This window comes from Pteropus alecto, unplaced genomic scaffold, assembly GCF_000325575.1.
Source record: "Pteropus alecto unplaced genomic scaffold, ASM32557v1 scaffold3, whole genome shotgun sequence".
Classification (NCBI taxonomy): Eukaryota; Metazoa; Chordata; class Mammalia; order Chiroptera; family Pteropodidae; genus Pteropus; species Pteropus alecto.
In genome coordinates this window covers 32890559-32906334 of record NW_006442484.1, presented here as the reverse complement: position 1 = coordinate 32906334, position 15776 = coordinate 32890559, and the positions used below count along the sequence as shown (strand labels likewise).

The window sequence follows — 15776 nt, the reverse complement described above, 5'->3', positions numbered from 1 at the left end:
ACTCGCCCCGCCCAGATTCTAATGTGCAGCCAACAACACTTGATTTACCAGTAACTATATTACAGGCCCGGCTCTAAGCACTTACCATATAGTCATTTTCATATCATATCCACCTTCTACCGTAGGTACTATAAATATTTCCATTCTACAAATGCACCGAGAGGCTAGTCACATGCCCAAGGTCACAGCACATAGGAGCAGAGCTGGAGTACCAATCCAGGCAGTCTGGCTCCAGAGTCTGACCCATGCGATCTCTATCCCATGCTTCTTTTTTGAATAAAATTGAGAGACTAGCTGCCAGGGGCCTGGTGAGATGGTCATACACAGACAAAACTGCCAAGTAGGGGGAAAAAAATCATCTATGACACCATCCTTAGAAAGAGAATTTACCTCTATTGAGAGACAACTACTATCTACTCCCTCAACTTATCGGAGTTATTTCAACTACAGTGTTGTCCATGTGCGTGACCCAGAGGCATCATGCAACAAAATGCATGCTAGCATGAGCAAGCACTTCAATTCATGAGCTCACAGGGGGAGAACACTGGGAGTTGGGCCATACTGCCAATGGGTAAGATTACTTGGGATCTCTGTGTCACACGGGCAATGCTTTCCCTATTCCTAATACTTATCCCAAAAGTAGAACTATGGGAAAGAAGAGCTAAAAAAACCACCCTATTTCTCACTAAATGAATGGCTAAAAGCTTGTTCAAAGGTGATGGGATGAGGCAAGGAATGACCTGATGCCCAAACTTTCTTCCTCTGGGCAGTTTTACACAGCCTGATAGACATAATAAGATTTTAACTTTGGACATCAAGTCGTATAAAAAATTAGGGTATGCCCGCAGTGGACAGCTAAATCAAATCCATACAAGCCACACATTATCATCTCTTCCCATAGCTAAAGCAAATAATAACACAAGTAGCACTATGCTCTTAGCTGAAATTTGTAAGGAAAACCATTCTCGACCATACATATTTGGCTGCAGTAAGCAATCTTAAAAGACTGTCACAGGGGCCTGTGAGAAAGGTCAGACGGCAATGGGCAATGGCTTTGTTAATGAATTCCAATAATGGGGAATACCAGAGCTCCAGATGATAAAAGTCAGACAAGTCAGGCCAGGAACCAAAAGCTAAATATGTTAGAATTCTTTTTTTTTTTTTTTTTTAACATTAGCAAACCCAGTCTCTCAAAGCAAGAGGGAAAAGGCGCAAGGGTACCGTCCAAGGCGGGAGTTGGTGACCTTCTCAGTACTATGAACTGCTTCAGCAATCTAAACCCTCTAATCAGTGTTCTGAAAGATTTTGACATTGAAAATGAGATTACAAAGAAAATCAATTATATTGAAACAGAGATCAAAATATTTAAAAAGCAGATCTGATTATATTGTGTGCTTCTTAATGCATAAAGTACAAGATAGAGCTGCAGGTCTAATTAGCTATTACAGTTTTCTAAGCAGTGAAGGGCATAAATGATAGTTTAAACTATCTCCACCATCAAGATACAAAAATTTGTAATTTCTACGTGCCAAGGACATAGGTGCTACTGATAGCACCTGGTTTGTGTCCCACTTTCATGACTGAAGGAAAGGCCGGTTTGGTTAGAGGTTAGTGAAAATAAATATGTAAATTTTTTTCCACCCGTCTGAGTTCACAGAAACCCTGAAGTTCATCCATGACCTCAAGGGTGAGGGACCCTGACCCAGAGAATCAGAGTCAGACTCAATGGAACAATTACTTAGACTTGCCAAGAGCTCTGCTAATAATAGCTCAGGTCCTTCTTGAGAAACAGTAGCTCATGGAACCACTGAAATTCAGAAAATTAAACAGTAATTTACTGATTGGCAAACATTCGCAGGAATGGGTATTCCACATCTGCACCACTCCCTTGCAATCAAATGCCAAGTCCCACGATTAGTTTTCAGGGTAGTCTGTAAAAGTCCATCACTACCAAATTACAAACCCACAAAAACTAGCCTGGCCCTGAAGGAGAAAGACCTGTAGAAATTTACCGTGAGACACACAAAAACAAGAGGATGAATATTTGAGACAAGAGTATTTTACATTGGTTTTGTTGCTTTCTTGGGTGCTCTCCTTATCCTTTTTCAAAGCATTTAAAATCCAGCAATCAGTCTTCAAATTAACTGGATCAGGCTTTCTAGTGAGGATAGTACCCAAGGCTTGGCCTTTCCTACCCCCACTGCCTCATACAGTCAGGCCATTCCCCAGTCACATGCCCTAAATCAGGGGACGCCCGTATAAAGATAAATATAATCCAGAGTCCAAAATAAATGGACTTACATTGGACCATTGCCAGTTTCTCATGGATCCTGGATAACTGAGATGGTTTTTGTTTTCATGGTTAGGACTTACAACAACAGCTGCAGGAGCATAAGACTTTCTGGACTAATAAAATTACCTAAGTCTGGCTCACTGTTTCAGCTGTGGCAGCAGCTAAACTTCCCAGAAAGATGCAAGCCTTGTGTAGTTCTAGGAGAGCTGGGATGATAGCTCTGAACTAAACTGGAAGCATTCAAACCTGACCCAACAGCAAAAAAACACTTCGACTAAATTTTGAATTAGAGTTAATTCCTATACATGGAGTTAACAAATGTTATTTTTAGAAGGCCCATAAAACTTTAATCAAATCTATGAGGTTGAAACTTTACACTTGAAATTATATGACATGCCACGTAAGATCAGATTTTTTTTTCCTCTAAAACTCAGTGAAATGTTCAATTAAAGCCCTTAGTAACTCTGCAGTGAAACCTTTGATCATGGATTCTGTCACCACTTCTCTTAACACATAGAGACAGTATGAAACATAGCTCAGATCTAAGCAACAAAATCTGTACTGTGAAGTGGCATGGAAAACACACACACACACACACACACACACACACACACACACACACATCATTTTTCTTCCAAGTGAGGGTAGGGGGAGTTTCAGAAGCTACAGTCTCCAAACTGAGAAGGCTCCTTATACATGTACGTGCAGCACTATCACATATTTCCTAAATATAAGTGTGTGATCCAAATGCCTCCTTTGAAAGAAAAACAGTCTAATTAAAACCCAGTGAAAAACAGGAACACATGTTTCTTGAATGACTTTGAATCAGAGATAGTGGATATAAAATTGTTCTAGACATAACGAGGATGTTGCACAGATGTACTAAGTTTTCATAGCCTCAGTGAAACATCTTTCTGGTACAGCAAAATACGCAGTCTGCAACAAAGGTGGATATAAAATAATTTTTTAAATACCTGGTTCTTGTTTTTATGTAGTCAAAAATCTCAAGCTAACTTGCTTCTGCCTTCTCAAAAACTTAATAAAGCCCATATTTCAATGTACTGATAATTCGTTCAAAATTGCAAATCCATCTCCAACTCAGTTATATTTTGACTTCTGATAATTATCTCCTCTTAAGAATACGGTAAATCTGTTACAAATAGACCTTTACTCCACAAGTCCAACAAACCACCAAGAAAATAAGAGCAGAAGCAGAAATACCCTGTGGCAAGCACTGTTAGGTTTTTCACTGTGAAGTTATCTTATTTAGACCTCAGACGAGCAGGAGGTAGAACTATAACTGTCCAATTGTCCTCGTAGACAGATAAAGAAAATGAGACAGAAAAACTCAGCAGCCTGTCTTTGGTCACACCTTTACTCTGACCACTGCACCCCACTTCCTCTCTTGGAGGAAAGACACACTAGAATGCTGACTAACACACTAAACCTTGGCTCCCAAGATTAAATGATGTACAAGGCTCAGCCTCTATTGCACAAGCATGGGGCCTAAAGGTAGCATTATGACAAAACTCCAACATTACTGTGATAATTTGGTTTTATTTAAAACTGTATCACCATGTATTCCTAAACATTTATACATATTTTACTGAAAGAGAAACTGGATGCCATAATCCCAAATGTGCAATTCCAAACCAGTTAATCTGGGTTCTTTTTTCTGCACCATTTTCTTTGGAAAAATGATCTGAAAACCTCGTTTTCAACTGCCACCTCCATGAGGGCGGCTCACAAATCGCCAGTTTTACCTGCGCTACAGAACTTGCTGACATCAATCCTGGCAACACAAACTCGACATGTCCAGAACTAAATTCATCCTCCTCTTCCTCCCAACCTCCAAAGCCTGCATTCCAGGTTCCTACTGAGAAGCACAAGCCCTTTTAGTCTGCCAGACTCTAGGCCCCTAATCCTCATGGCCTCCCCGTCTGATAAACAGCCAATCAAATTACTCTAAGTCTCACCAGTTCCATCATCTCTCCACTCCCTCCTACCATTCTGGGGAGGTCTTTACTATCCCCCTCAACTACTCCTGCAGCCTGATTTCTCTAACTTTAGGCCAGTTAAAGTGCATCGGAATCCTGCAGCCTGATTTCTCTAACTTTAGGCCAGTTAAAGTGCATCGGAATCACCCGTAGGGTTTGTTAAGACAGACTGCTGAGCCCCATCCTCCGAGTCTCTGCTTTTTAGGGCTGGGATGAAGCTGAGCCTTTATGTTTCTAACAAGCCCCAGCTGAGATGCAGCTCCTCGGGGTTCACACTCCGGAGAACCACTGCTTTAGACTCTCCTCCCTTCATTTCCATCTCATTTACATGAATTCTTACTGAATCTTTTCCTCATAGACCAACTTAAACCTTTTTAAATCTGAAAATTTAGGACTCTCTAACTAAATTTGGACAATAAAAGCTACTACTTACCAAGGACCTACTATGATTCAGGTACATTATCTCTGTCACATTGCAGTTAATACCCTGCAAAAATACACAGCATAGCCCCAAATTTATAGGGCAATTCTGTACCAAAAAAAAAAAAAAAATCAAGACTTAGAAAGGTTAAATGATTTCTAAATTCCACAATAACAAGATTTCTAAATTACACAATAACAAATCAGTTTCACACATAATCAAAGGGGACCCTCTCCTCAGAAAAACTTTGTTATCGAAATTATGGGAAAGGGAAACTATGAAAGAAAAACAGCATTTTCTTCTCAGGATGGGCAAAAGATCTATGCGGAAATGAAATACAGAATAATCTGTGCCACCATTTAGGGTTCCTTTTGGTACCGTGCAAAACATGTCCAAATCCACCCTTCCAACATCAATTGATCAGAATAAAGAAAACTTCAGTAAACGCTGCTTTAATTCACCAGCCTATACCTAAATATGAACCATCTCATTTTATAGATCATATCCTTATCAGTTCTAAAATAGTTAAGCTCAGAACTAAAGAAAACTAGATCTATATATACTGTCCTTATTAACGAGGTCTTGAAAGAGCCTTTTCTGCCTTTATTATAACTGCCAGCATAGGTATGATTCAATCAGCATGATCAAACATCCAGAAGAGTTTATACTTTCTCACAGTCATTTATAAACAAAAAAGAGAGGCTTATCCGAGTCAGCCAATTACTGACTTCCACAACTACAAAGAACTTCTTACAAATGCCTTTGAATTTTAAAGCACTTTCCCCTCATGCCATCCCATCTAATTCTCATAAAAAAAACTCTACGAAGATATGCAGCATGATTCCACTGTCCTAATCTTAGCCCCACCCAGCTAATGCTCAGCTAATAGAAGAACCAGGGATTGAGCCCAGACGAAGCCACCGAAGACACGGACCATGGTTTTGCCATCAAGAGTATTGTCCTTAGCAGCTACTGTGTAAGAAAATAATATACCGTGATGCACAAATATGAATAAAACCCAGTTTCTGCCCTCAACAAAGTCAACCTACTCACTAGAAGTCTAAAACAATGCTGTGGCGTCATGGAAACAGAGCAAGACAGAGTGACATGAGGGCGAAGACTTTGGAGTTGGGCAGACCAACCCATAGGTTTAAAATCCCCAAATCCTAACTCCACTGTATTTTAATTGCCCTGTGATCCTAGGCCTGTAACTTTATCTCTAGGAACCTTAGATTTCTCATTTAAAACAGATGATATACTATAGAATAGATGTGAAAATTAGAAATAACACATGACAAGTACCTAGGACTATGCCTAGCATGAAATGTAGATTACATAAATGGTCATAATTGTCTCACATTATTACATCTGCTTATATAGGCCCAACCAAATACAACTTTTAAAGTCTATAATAAAAAAATGTAAGAATGGCCTTTTCCTTTTTTACTTAAAATATTAAAATGACAGGACTTAATCATCAGTTAAAATATGGGGCTGACTGAAGGAGGGTGAAGGATGAATCACACTTCTGGCTTGAACAGTGTTAATGACCAAAGTGGGAAAGCAGACAGAGCATGGGGGTGAGAGGACCTAGGGGGATGGGGGCAGGAAGCAGGCAATAATTAAGAGGTAAATGAGTTCAGTGTGGATGTCCCAAGATAAAAGTACATGAGTCATCCAAGTAGAAATGCCCAAAAGATTGTTTGAGATGAGAGTGAACTCAGAGACTTACGGGCCATTAGTATGTGGGTGGTGGCTGAAGTTATGGGAAGTACTGAGGTCCCCTAAACAGGCTGAGCAGACTAAAAGAAAACCACCAAGGATGAAAGCCCAAGGAACAAGAACACTTCAGGGCAGACACGGCAGAACCTAGGAAGAAATGGAAGAGAAAGAAAAGCAGTCAAGGATCGTGCAAAGGAACTCACCCAGAGAAAGTTGCAAATGAGGAGTGGTCAGTAGTATCAAGAGCCACAGAAATGTCAAGGGTCCTATCAGAGCCCATCTGTGACCTTAACAAGAGCTGTTTCTGTGAAATTAAAGCAATGGAAACCAGATGATAGGTCATCTGTAAGGTCCCTTCTAAACAGTAAATGATTTCAAAATAGAAACTCCCCATTCTCCATTAAACCCATCGAATTATTAAAACCTCAAATAGCAGGTTGCAAGGTTTTCCTTCATAGAAAGGGAATTTGCAAAAGAGTTTAAAACCACAAAAGCTGTTTAAAATGATCTTTCCTATTAAGTTCCTATCCACCTCCTGAAGTTGGTCCCAGGGAAGGAGAAAAATTAGCTAATTCTCTTCCACCCAAAAACTGGAGAAGGAAAAAAAATGTACAACGTACTCAATAAATCTCCTGTCCAATAAATCTCTAAGGGCAAGACACTTAAATTGCTATTTCAATGTTACTTTGAGAAATGTAACATTACCACAGGTAGAAAGGCTTTGGTTTCAATATGCAAATCTCTGCATACTTGGGTAAAATTCCATTTAAACAGATTCCCACCTGGATTTCTAAATAAGCCTAAGCTCTTGTTAAATTTAGTAAACTGTTCTTCAATGTCATTTTCCTCCTTCCTTGTTACTTTCAACTGTAGAAAGTGTTGTCGCAGGCAATTTTAAATTAGAGTTGTAAAATGGTTCTACGATGCAAATTATGGCACAACAAGGGAATGTTTGGGTTGGCAGTATAAACTGGTTAAACTAGTTAGGAGAGTTCAAAAATAATTCCCCCAAAACATCTGCTCAGTCTAAGAAAGAATTTTTTGTTTTTAAGTCTACTCCACATACAAATATTTTTCAAGAACTTATGCACCATTGCCTTTTGAGGAGCTTTAAAGAGAAACAAACACATACTGCAAAAACTCTCTCCCTATCCCTGAAATTCTAGGTGTGCACACCTGGGTGAGTCTCAGTATCCTAATTTTTAAAGCTTCATGGCAGATTCTGATGTGTACTCCCCCTGCTATGCTCCTGTTATGAAGTTCTGCTTTTGGAAGAATCCCCCAAAGTGTTTTCTAGGGGGAGGGCAATGTGGCTACTCTGTTCTACATAGACTAGCAAGGCACGGCGGGAAGGGTGAGTGCAGAATATGGAATCCTGCTAGCAAGCCACACTGGACAGATGGCAGAGTGTGCCTGGCACATCACATGGGTGGTTCAAGAATTTGGAGGTTTCAAAAACAGCTTTAACCTTGACCCCCATCTCCTATGGAGGAACATTTCTAACACCCACAGAGAAAGGATCCAGGGCAGAGGCTTCAGCGCCCCCAGTCAACCATTCTGTCCAGGGCCTCCTGTGGATTTCTGCTCCACTGTCTCAACCATGAGCAGCTGAGCATAACCGGGAACAATCCTTCAAGCTGTGCTCACTTAAGATGGGACTAGAGACTTCTCAGCCAATTCTGTCTCTTCTTACAGGAAAGAGGAATATTTGAGTCCTACTACATAAGTAAAAGATGAAACAAAAATCTTACCCATCAGGAGCCTCCAGCCTCACTAAATCCTTTCGAGTAGGTATTTTTGTTTCATAATTTACATGTAAGACTACAGTACAGGAAAACTATAGTACAGGAGCAGTTTAGCAACTTTCCTAAAGTTCCTGAAGCCAAGCCACACAACTAGAAAATCCTTGAAACTCGGAGGAAAGGAACACCACAACTCAGAATAAGTTAACAAGACAGCCTGCAGAACAGGCGGAGACAGAACCTAAGTCAGCTGTAAGCGGTGTGACCCTAAAACGCCAGCCTAGGAAGAGTAGTCGGAAAAGTCAGGCTGTAAATGTTCCCTTGTCTGTCTCCTGGCAACCTAAAGGGAGGTTTGTAATTAAACTTCACAAAGTTTTTCATGGGGAACGGGAGAATGACAATAATAAAGGACGGCCAGCGAGTCTGACGTTAAAAATTGAATTTTATCACTTGCACTTCTATGTCTGCAAACTGTAAACCAAAATATTAAGCCATTCACTCAACATTAAATGTTTTCAGGGGGAAAGTACCGTGCTAGACACCATGAAAAAAGAAGGAAAAAAGGGGGGGGGGGACCTTGAAGTGGTTTAGACGTAAAATTAGAAATTTTTCAAAAAATGTACTGAAGCACCCATATTATTTAAGAGTGCTTTAACACAGTTCCTTAGACACTGATTTTTAAAAAATTATCCTTAAATTTGTTTGAATAAAAATGCAATTTACCTTCATAGCCCTCAAAAATTTCAAAAAATAGCATATCTTGGAAAAGGTGGTCTGTCAGAGAACAGATTCTCCCTCACCTCAGACATCTCACTCACCTCACCTCACCCCAGACTCCACTTGCTTGCGACAGAAAGGGGTTGTCTCACTTGGGAGCACCGGCAGAGTTCCTCTGGACAAGACAACCACAGAAAACTGGACGGGGAACTAGAAAAAAGAAAACCCGTCAGTGCACTCAGAAGGTGAGACAAGAAGTACAGTTTACTAAACCATTTACAACCTCCCTAACAATCCCAACGAAGCCATGATGGAGAAGATAGACAGCAGCATATATATGTACTCTTAATCCACGGAAGAGCAGTGTGACTGATCAGCAAACCCAAGGGAACTCCTTTCTTCTGATACCCTCTGTTCCAACTGAGCAGGGACATTTACTGGAAGCCCCTCATCTTGAGCAAGGCACTGAAGCGTCTCGTTTACCTTCTCCTCTGTGGCAGGTTTTCTCTTGCAGCCCAATACACAATAAAAGGTTTAAGGAGCCATGAACCCTCTCAAACACTTAGGATTCTAAAGTTCTCCAGAATACCTCCTTCCCATATTTCCTGCCTCACTCCTCACAGGTTCCAGCTCTCTATGAAACTCACCATTTCCAAACACATCGTCCAATTTCACACTTTTGCTCTCCTTGTTCCCTCATCCTGAAACACCTCTCTCCCACTCTGGAAATTAGCCATCTTCTATGAATGGCTCAAATATCACCTGCATGGCGCACCCCACCCCCACAGCAACTCACCAGCCCTTCCTCTGCACTCAGAACACCTTGTTGGTACCTGTGTTCTAGCATCTGCTTTCTTCTGCCTTGACTTCCCCTCTTACCAGTTTCTCAAGGGCTGGTCTCACCTTCCACCCCCTATACCACCCTCCTGCGCTTACCACAAGTAGAGGCAGATGCTCAGTTCATGTTTGTTGACTAAAGGATTCCAATGAGAGGTTTCCCATCACTGACTCCGTCTGTTTCCCTGGGAAATATTCTTTCTACTGCTACACTGATCCTGCAAAGTGTTCCTATCCATGCTCAAACACAGAGACAACCAGGCTCTCATTCAGGTCAATTCCCTCTGCTCAGCAGTGCTGCTGGGCTTCACTGATGAAAAAGGACAAAATCATGGGTAGCCACGTTTGGGACATCCAAACCACCTTGGCAGGGTACCAGAGGCCCAGTAGGTTTTTGCCTGCAAAGGCCTTTCTCCCCTTAAATCTGTTAGGAAGATCTAGAAGCCACGTTCCCCTTACCCATTAGAATTTCAAAGATGACAACAGAGTGCAGTTTTTCTCTTGGACGAAACCAGCTGACGCAGGGGACAGGTTCTGTGTTCCCTCCAGTTCAGAAACAGCGGAACTCTCTAGCAGAAAGTGGAGAAACCTCCACGGACCAGGTAATCACCGTTGTCAAATGTTTAATGTGTCCTCAAAATGGCCTCATCTCATGGTCAGCGACAGCCCACAAATGCTGCCAAGGCTTCTGAGCACCCCAGGTTCTTCCTTCACCAGCTTGCTGACCTCACTGGGTAGTATTTAAGCATTCACTGCAGGACAGCACCACCTGGTGAACAGCAGCTCAAATATCTGAAGCGTCCTCCTATTATCCGCTCATAAAAAGGATCACCTGCCACATTACATAGGGCTCTGGCAGCTAGGGAGAGAATCCACCTCACAGCTGCTGCGAGCCCTTCAGCCAAGCCCCTTTCATAAAGCATACTCAGCAGAAAAAGCAGGCTTCTCATTTGTCCCAACCACAACCAACAGGCAAGTATCCATCACAGCCCACAACGGGCCTGTGCCCGCTGTCAGCCAGACCCTCTGCCCAGAGGACCCACGAACGTGTGTGCCCTTAAAATGAAATCTGTGACACGTTATGCACACATTTTCTCGCTGGCCTCTTATCCACCTACAGCAACCTCCTTGTTACACTGCTTCTGTCAGGGCAGCGGGCAAGTCCTTTCTGAGTTTAAGACTACAAAGGCACCACAATAAATTACAGAGTTACAGAAGTCTCAAGGGGAGGTGGCTTCCTGTGAGAAGAAGGACTGTCTCTACAGCCTGTTTTTGTGGTGATGAGATCACAGAGTTTAGATTCTGTATTTGGTCCTACATGGGTTTTAAGGGCAACATTCAGTAATTACAGAAAGGAAAAAGGGAGGTCGACGAGACCAGAAGAACTGAGTGCTGGTGGAGAAGTTACTTAGAACTAGGGTGAGCTCACTCACGGACTGGACTCAAAGGAGAACTCACGGCCTTGAGTTTTCATTTTTGTTCCCCGGAATCAATTTAAATTAGCAAAAGGATAGAACTTAAGTTTTTTTGTTTTGGCATTCCTCCACTCAAAGGCATTTTCAATGCACAATCCAAAATTTGGAACTAAGAAAGTTCTGAAAAAGAAGCATTACAACCATAAAATATCCTCATGTAAAATGCAAAAGATGACAAAATAGACTTGCTGAAGGAATTTTTTATGGAACCTAAACACAGAAGTTTAGAGACTAGCTGGCCTTCAATTGTCCATCACTAGCTTTTTATTTTCAGATCTAATTTCCAAATGGCTTTAAAAAATAATATGCTTTTGTGAAGAATTTTTAGGGTTTGCCTCCTGGTCATCACTCTTTCAAAGATAAACAGAGACTTCAAAGTTGTTTATCAAACGGAAATTAAGTATTCACCAAAAAAAATTTGTTTTTTCTCAAGTAGCCTCCTAAAAAATTTAGCATTGGGCCTCCTCAGACCACAAAACAAAGACTGCTGTATGCATGTGACTGTCCATTTCATGAGACAGTCCAAACCCTCTGTGTGTACCGGGTTCTGCAGCACTGATTAATGCTCCACTAGGAAGTGAGGCCCAGAGAGGTTAGACAGAGTGAAGAAGGCCGCTGCATCTGAGAGTGCATGAGGTAGCTCAGGTCATCCTCAGCTGGGAGGACGGAGTGGAAAACAACACTACAGACATCCTAAAGCGAATAAAACTCTAGTTTTTGTTTTGTTTCATTTTGAATGCTGGTTCTTGTAGAAAGCAGGCTTCAATAAAGGAGGAAGATAGGGAGAGGGAGATCTCTGTGGGGATCTGGCTTGCATTTGAGACCCGAGCGGCAACAACTATTATTTAAAAATACCTATTTCATACTGCCATTTGCAACAACGTGGATGGACCTTGAAATGATCATACTAAGCGAAATAAGCAAGACAGAAAAGGTTGAAAATCATATGATATCACATATGTGGGATATAAACCTAAAAGCAACAAATGAACAGGACAAACAAACAGAGACTCATGGACATGGACAATGGACTAGTGGTTACCAGAAGGGAGCGGGGAGGGGGAAAATAAAAAATAAAATGTTAAAAAAAATTATGTATACATAGTATGAAAAAAAAAACTGGCATTTAAAAATACCTATTTCCATTTCAAATCTTGTGGCTTCCATTTTCCTCAAGATAAGTGTACTGCTAATATCATTACATCTATCGATTACCCTGAGGTAGTTTTCAATCCTAACCACCTGCCAGAATCTCCCAGGAAGCTTTAAAAATTCTGATGCTCGGAAGAATTAAAATCTCTGGAGATGAAGCCCAAATATTGGTATTTTTTAAAGCTGACCAGCTGGTTTAATGCATAGCCAGGACTGTGAACCACTACCCCTGGCCTATTCCCAGGGTATTTTCTTTTGTCCTGGGGCGGGTGGTGGTGGGGAAGGGTGCAGAATATTTATGCCTAAAAAGGATACTGAGAGGTGAAAATCAAATGACCTGGAGGAGAGCTGGAGGTAGTTGAGTTGAATAACAACTTGCAGGTGATCACTGGGGTAGATGCAAAGTGTGGCCTGGAGGTGAACCCTACCCTCCCTGAAGGAAGACGGGAGTGGGCAAGGTTTCATTAAATACAATCTGGATGGCCCCTGTCATTGAGCTGGCAAGAGGTAACAATTTAAAGGTCATCTGTAAAGAACATTCCTATGTCAAATGTTTACTATGTGAGACGTGATATAGTATGATGGTTTTCACATGTGAAGAAACTACCAAGCTATTTAACCACTATGATTTCTCCTGGTTCTACTAATAACAGTACTAACAGGTTTTTTTGACTGACAATCTATATTTTCTTGCTCACCAAATTTGAGAAAGTGCACACTCATTATAGGATTTCTGCCTGGAGTTACAATGCCCAAAGAACAGAGCTTTCCTAGGCATAAAACCAGCTGGCTCATAGGAGGGCTGAACCCCAACTTGATTTCAATTAGCATCATGATGTCCTCAAATGTGACAGTGGGTGGCTGGATAAGAAAGAGAACCTGGGTGAAAAATGAGGACTACCGGAATACTATCTCCAGCTGAGGAGCTAATTATGTTCGCACTTCCATGTTCCTTAATCTTTGAGTTACCTGATCTCTACCTGTTCTGTAACAGTGACGAAAAGCAGGCTTGGATATCTCTTTCCAATTTCTGTCTTTCATGGGAGAATTAATCAGCTTTGTCTTATTTATCCTTTGCCATCTGTACCAGAATGACCTACACCATTCCTAGACACCACTCTAAACAAGAAGGGAATCGTGATATCTGGAGTAGAGCCCAAGAGTCTACAGTTTAGTCAACCACACAGACACAACAGTCTGTGAACCAGTCATAAACTCTCATCAATTCTGCCTTTGAAATGGGTTTATCAGATGTGCTGCTAAATCTCTCCCTAACCTCTGCCACTTCCTAACTGGGGTTTCATCAATTCGCCCTTCTCCTTGGTCTCTCAATGAACTTGGTCTCTCCCATGTATACTGCACGTCCACTTAAATACCACTTGGATCCCAGCACTGCTGGCTCCACACTCCTGACTCAAGTCACTCTTCTGTGAACTCACACTCAATGCAAAACTTCTCTACCACTGGTCAGCGAAGGTTTTCAAGTCTGTTAGTTGTCTTCTGGCTGAGCGTTAAGCTTCTTAAAGGCAGGGTCCACATCATCCCTCTGGATCTTCCACAGGGCTCAGTACATCTTAGGTTCCAAGAACAGTGGTTGGCTGACAAACCAAGTCCTTGCGTCAGACCCAGGTTTCTTTCATTCACTTTCTTCTCATTTTCCCTGAGAAAACTTTGTCTCCTTTCCATAACAAAATTGGCAAGGGTGGGAGAGATGTACATACTAGTGGGGACAAGGGGAAAGACAGAAGTCATAAGCTAAGCAACGTGTACTATCCGACAAACAGCTGGGAACCAAAATTTAATCTTTCCAACTGCCAAAATCTGCAACTAAATTCACGCACAGTTCAGAAGAGAACTTCCCAACCTCTCCCCACCTCTATCCAACACCTCTTTTCCAGGCCCTCCCTGAGAGCTATTGTTACTCCTCCTTTAGATATACTTCTAATAGGAGAGAAATATTTGGTTTCCCAGGTCACCATACATTAAGAAGGTGGAGAGTGACTGCTAGATCAAGGCACAATGACAGCCCTGAGAAGCTGTGACTGACAGGAAATAATTTATAAATCCCAAACAATAGATTACAGGCTGTTAGAGTTTAAATAGCCTTTCATCCCCAAAAGAGCCCAAAGACACCAAAACAATGTTTTTCAAAACAACACAATTAGTGGCTCTGAGATTACCCCGGGCAAAGAAAAGGTTATTTCACTTTCAGGGGATCTCCAGCCACCATATGGTCAATCTCAGTCCCTAAGACCTAAGTGTTCTCAAAAAAAAGGAAGGGGAACTGTAACCAATGGCAACGCGCTGTCTCTTTGTGGTCTCCAATAGCCCTGAACACAGGGACAGACTCCCGAAGGCAGACACACAACCTCAGCACTGCCAACCTGACTGGGAACTTTCATCTGGCTCCTCCCAGTTCACCACACACTCGTCACTTCTCATCTGCCTTTTCTGGTGGTGCTTCTGAGTAAAGCTCCTCACCAGATTAGAAACATCCTTGAGCAGGACTGCACCTTTGCATGAACACCATGCCCCCATCTCTGCAACTCACAGATGATGCCTGTTGACCCTGTGCCAGTTCAATCTGTCTAGAAGCCCTACAGCCAGATGACCTGAAGAAGGGAGGTATTTAAATGAGTGTGTTTTAAAACAGCCCAAGCATTTCTACAGTCTTGAAAGGTATTCTTGCTTTCTTATGGAGTTAAACAAAAAAAAAAGATTTAAATGTTATATTCTGTGATCATTGGTCAATCTTCAGGTGTGGGGTTTTGGGGGGATTTTTTTTGTTTGTTTTGGGGTTTTTTTTTGCTTTTTTTAAATTTCATTTTATTAGTTTCAAGTATTCAGTACCTTGGTTAGACATCTATATAGATTATAAAACGATCTCCCTAATTGTTAGGCAAGCTTCAGTTTATCTTGGAATCTAATCTGTATGGGACATAGAGCCAGGGAATAAATTCTGTACCACTGTGTGTGCCCCTGTGAACCACAAAGGTTAGGGTGGGTTCTTCCTTGATTTAAAGCAATCTAACCTCAAACAGCTTCCACCACTCATCTACTCAGAACAGATACTAGGTAACTCCATATTCCTGTCTTGATAAGTAACAGCGTTCAAAAGTACTGATATGCTTATGAGAATTACCCAAAAGTAATCCTCAGTCTTGTAGGCTCATTGTTGAGTATGCCACTTACACTCTAAGGTCGGTTTATTTACAGACAGGCTACAGTGGCCACCAGGATGCTGGAAACCTCTCTCATTAGGTCTAGGCTGTCCAGGATTCCCAGGCCTGGCCTGCGGTTTTCAGCTTCTATAGTCCTTCCTTCCCCACAGCTGAAGCCTCTTGACCCTTGCCCCAACCTTCCCCTCACTGGCTCACTCCAGCAGGCATTTCTAGAAGAGATTTAAATAGCTCGAGACAA

The 15776-nt window shown here is 41.7% G+C and overlaps 1 protein-coding gene across 12 annotated transcripts in view; it reads right to left on the bottom strand.

Moving 5' to 3' along the window:
• Positions 1–15776, bottom strand: part of TANC1 (tetratricopeptide repeat, ankyrin repeat and coiled-coil containing 1) — a 215529-nt gene that overhangs the window by 154093 nt on the left and 45660 nt on the right. For 10 of the 12 annotated variants that reach the window (XM_006921103.2, XM_015596701.1, XM_025039235.1 and 7 more), the window contains exon 2: positions 8994–9102. The exons of 1 other annotated variant lie outside the window; for it this stretch is intronic. The gene's annotated coding sequence lies outside the window, so the exon portion shown is untranslated. Of the gene's footprint in view, positions 1–6443; positions 6553–8993; positions 9103–15776 lie in introns of those variants that run through there. One more of the 12 variants, XM_015596698.2, reaches the window with a different exon arrangement.